Genomic DNA, 5,355 nt, shown 5'->3' with positions numbered 1-5,355 from the left:
TTTCTCGGTCTTCTAGACTTGAATCTTCCCTTATACTTTCTTTCTCTTTTGGGACACTTAGATGCATAATGACTATATTCATTACATGTCCAACATTTAAAGATATTCTTACCATATTTTTCTCTTTCTGGACAAGAAGAGCCACTCCTTCCTCAGTCTTTTCCTCAATAGACTTGTTGCCGCTAGCAATATCTCCCTATGCTTTTGTGTTCTTTGCTAATCCATGTTTGATATTTAGTGCACTAAATGTTGTCTCAACCTTTGCTAATTCTTTAGATTGTTTCAAATCAAATTCTATAGCTTTCAATCTACCAAGCAATATTTCTTTGGTGACATTAGTAGTACAGGGTATCATGAACTGAATCATTTGTGCTACTGTCTTGAAAGGTGGTGTCAGACTTTTCAAGATCTACCATATCAATTCATCATCAAATTTATTTCCACCAAGAGATGTGATTCTTGCAAAAACCTTAGATATTTTGCCAACATAGCTTCTTATAGATTCATCTTCCATCATTCTAGCATCTTGGAATGTGCAATACAAATTTTGCAATCTAACCCTTTTTGTATGTGTATCATCCTCATAATTAGCCTCTAAAATTTTCCAAATTTCATGAGATGTTTTGAGTTGTTTTACCTAACTATACTCACCTTCAAGTAGAGCTAACAATATTGCTTCTCTTGCCCTTATGTTGCACATAAATACTTCTCTCTGTTCCTCGGTGTAGGTTTCAAGATTGTCTTCTTCTACAATATTCTTAGATGCCTTGGATACAAGCCAATATCCTAGACCCATGCATAAGAAATGAGCCTTCATTTTATCCTTCCATCTATTGTAGTTTGTGCCATCAAATCTAGGACTTTCCTTCCTAAACAAATTCACCCTGAATTTCCCAAAGTTGTTAAACTTCCCTTCAAGGACCTGATGTTCTGATACCAATTGTTAGAAATAGTATTCCACCAATATAATTGAGAGGGGGGGTGAATCAATTATATAAGAATCTAAAACATTTAACCTTTTAAACAATCTCAACCATTCAATCAAAGTAAACTACAACCATAAAGAGATGTGCATACACAATTACACCAGATATGTTGACTAGGGAAACCCTTGATCAAAGGGAAAACCCTTGTGAGAATGATGCCCATAAAATGATGTACTAACATGAATATTCCTTGTTATAGGATGGACCCTATTAGGTGTCTATTACAACACTTAGTACAAAGAGTCCCTGTTAGGAGACCTTGAATTACTGTTAGGAGATTCCAACCCTATTAGGAGTTGTAGAAGGCAGCTAAACCCACTATCCAAATAGCTTTAGGATCAGATCAAGGAACCCACTATCCAATTGATCTAGGTACAATTCCTTTATGAATAATAGATGTGAGACAATTTTTTGCTTCTTCCTCTTTCTAGTATGTTAGACTTCTTCACCTTTAGATCATGCAATCAGATCTAGAACCTGGTATCCATCAATAGTAACCCTTAAGGTCACTTACACGCATTAGCAAATCACTCTGCTTTTTTGCTTCAGAATTCACAATTCTTCTATGCTTCTTGATCTCAATCATGATATCTAAAATGTGGAGAACATCTTTCCTTTATACCACACTCAATATTAAATCCTTGAGTCTGCTTCACATTTTATCATATGTTAATTAAATAAAATGCACATTTAATTAATGTTTTCGGCTCATAGTTATACCCAAACTTTTACACGTGTGACTTCCATACCTGTGCACTCACTAACATTATTAGTGGTTAGTGTACTACCTTCAATTAATTGTGTAACCATTCATTCCAAATACAATGCGCTATATCAATTATACAATAGAAAATGTTTTCCCAATGCTTTGTTTCCATGCAGTTCTCTATAAATCATTAATATTTTTTTTACTATGTCAATTTAGGTTTTGTGCACTTGCCCATGTGTCCAATACATATTGTAGTATGTGCTAGTAACTATGCATAAGCAGATACATAATGTAATGTCCTTAATACAAAGATCACAGTATACTGCTCTACTAATCTTTACAAACTCATTACTATGTTGTCATCAATGACAAACATAGTCATAACAATGTTCTACAACACTCCCCATAGCATCAACATTCATGCTAATAGTTCTTTTTTCAGAATCTATATGTGCAAATTCTTCACAACCAAAAGTTATGAGAAAAGATTAACTCACCTTCTTACGAGTCCATGATTCCTCTAAAATACCATAGCCCAAAGGAGTAGAGGGACTTCTACTAATCAAATATATAGCAGTATTGACAGCCTCTACCCACATATTTAAGGGCAGCCCAGCATGCAACCTCATGCTCCTTGCACACTCCATTATTGTCCTATTCATGCATTTAACCACTCCATTTTCCTATGGAGTCCTTGGAGCAATTTTTTGTCTATGAATACTATTAGTGGAGCAATAATATTCAAAAAAAATTGATGCAATACGCACCATCATTATTAGATATGAGACATTTTAGCTTTTTACCAATCTCATTCTCAACCAAACATTTTCATTTCTTAAAAATTTAAAATACATCATATTTCTATCTAAGTAAATAAACCCATACTTTTTTAGTTGCATCATCAATAAATGTAACATAGTAATGAGAGCCACCAAGGGAAGATACCTGAGTTGATCCCCATACATATGTATGCACAAGCTCTAATTTCTCATTTTTCTTTTCCTTCCCACTCTTCACAAAATTCACTCTCTTTTGTTTTCCATACACACAACTTTCACAAAACTCCATATTGACACATTTCAAACCTGGTAAAAATTTCTTTGAATGAAGTAATCTCATACCTTTCTCACTCATGTGTCCAATTTTGTGGTGTTATAATGTTGTATTAGAATCTACACCATCTATTTGTTCTCCTTAATCAACTGCAGCAATTGTTCCTGAACGTTCATTTTTCTCTAAAATAATTGAAGTAGAAGGAACAATATGACCTATACAAAGATATAAGGTTCCTACTTTCACACATTTTGCTACTACAATAGAACCTTTTGAAACCTGCCAATTTTTATCATTAAAAGTATCTATGCAACCCCCATCACTGAGTTACCCTACTAAAATTAAATTCCTAACTAGCCTCGAAACATGTCTTACCTTATGTAGTAGCCAATGATTCTCATTCTGCAACTTAATCTTAACTTTTTACTTTCCAACAATCTAACAGGAATCATTATCCCCCAAATAAACAAACCCAAAATTCCCTTGAACATAATCAATAAAATAACCTATATGAGGTGTAGCATGAAATGAAGCACTCAAATCTAAAACTCGTGAATCAAAACATCTTTCTAAAGAAAGAAGCAAAGCATCCTCTTTGGATTTGTAAATTACCACATTTGCCTCCTTGTTTCCTTCTTGTTTATCTCCTTCATTCTTTTTTCAAGTCTAAAAATATTTCTTCTTATGCCCTAGTTTCCTAGAGTACCAACAATCTCTTGGTCCTTTGGATTGAGACCTCTTTCCTCTTGATCTCGTATGATTTCTTGAATTGTTTCCTCTCTTGATCATTCTATTTTGTGCATTCAAAGGACTTCCTAATGTAGATCTGCCTAAGGTTTTCCTACAAGTTTCCTCACTTAAAATGACACCAATTACATCATCAAATTTTAGGTTATTAGATCCAAAAATAGAATTACTCACAGCCATTACCAAGTCATTCTAGCTTTCTGACAAAGAACACAAAATCAAGAAAGCCATAATTTCTTCATCAAAATTGGCATTCACAGAAGATAACTAACTAGTAACAATATTAAACTCATTTAAATGATCTACAATAAATCCACCTTCTGCCATCTTCATATTAAATAAATGCTTCATGAGAAATACCTTATTTGAAGCGGGGGACTTTTCATACAATTTCGGTAGGGTTTGAATCAAATCTTCCATCATCTTTACTTTTTTAATGTTGAATATCACTGATGGTGTCAATCATAATCAAATACTTCCAAGTGTCTTTTTGTCTAAAATCTCTCGGTCCTCATCAATCATAGTTCCATGTTTCTTTATTTTTCCTTCCAATGGCTTTCATAAATCCTTCTGATAAAGATATAGTCCTCTATTTGCATCTTCCATAATTGAATTTTTTCCCATTAAGCTTCTCAACCTTTAGCTTATCCTTTTCTTCCATCACTCTCACTCAATCATGAGATTCCCACTCAAGCGTGCGACTTTTTTGCAAAGGATGGCTAAAAAAAATGACGACGGTCTAGCTTAAAAAAATGACAATCATCTGGCTCTCATACCACTTGTTAGGATTAACCTCAGATAGAAATTATAGTTTTAGATTATAGTAAAAGAAATTTTTGAAGAGACCTAAAACCCTTTACAAAAAACTAAAGATAATTAAAAAACCACTACCAGGTTTTACAAGGACCTGAAATCTAAAGTTTAAAAAAATCCAAACCAAGTTTTATAGGGACCTAAAACCAAAAGTTAAAATCAAATTAAATGACCAAGTTTTACAAGGACCTAGAACCTAGAGTTCTAAACAAACCAGAAAACAAAAGGAAAAAACCAGCAAAATCGCCTAGCCCAGAAACTAGCACACCAATCTATAGCCAACACCTACAACAACTCCTTGATAATGTTTGCCACCTCTTTACTCACTTCAGTAGTACTCTAGATGATGTTAATTGGCAAAAGAATAGGAGCCCAAAGAGCCTTAGCAACCTTTTTTCTTGTGCTCTGCCTAGTTATCTTACAAGGCCCACCAAGACTCCCCGCATTAGTATTTCCAACGGACATAATCTCTTCATTATTTTTCTTTCCCAAACTAGCCACCACTACACAAAGATTAGAGGTGACCTGTTCCATTTTAAGACCACTATCTTGTATAAGGTGACAAAGCTCCTATTTATACTCTTTAAGCTTATCAAGTATGTTACCAATTTGTACTTCCAACTGGGTTCTCTTTGTGCATTCAGCATCCAAATCTCTTTGCATTATCCCCATTTTCTTCTTGAGAACCATTAATTCATTATACAACCAAAAATCACCCTGAAGAGAAGTCTCTGCCTTAAGCTTGGCAGTGTGAAGAAAGGAAAGCTTAACATCATCCCTCCCATCAACCACATTCCTAGGCTCAGAGAAAGTCCCAATATTGAGCTTGGTATCACTATTAATGTCCATATTCTCCATCCTTTCCTCATCCACACCTTTATTCTAGCTATTTTTGGTACCAACAAGGTCTTTTTCTTCATTCTCCTTTCTTGTTTCCTTCTCCATTTTCTCCTCACTAGCATTATGTGAGGGGTGATCACTTTCTTTTTCACCCTCTTCCCCAAGGACTTCCAACCCCACATTATCATGACTTCCCTCCACATTATC

The sequence above is a fragment of the Cupressus sempervirens genome, chromosome 6, assembly GCF_028749045.1.
Source record: "Cupressus sempervirens isolate cs-2001-9-10 chromosome 6, ASM2874904v1, whole genome shotgun sequence".
NCBI lineage: Eukaryota > Viridiplantae > Streptophyta > Pinopsida > Cupressales > Cupressaceae > Cupressus > Cupressus sempervirens.
Note: the sequence above shows the minus strand (reverse complement) of the source record.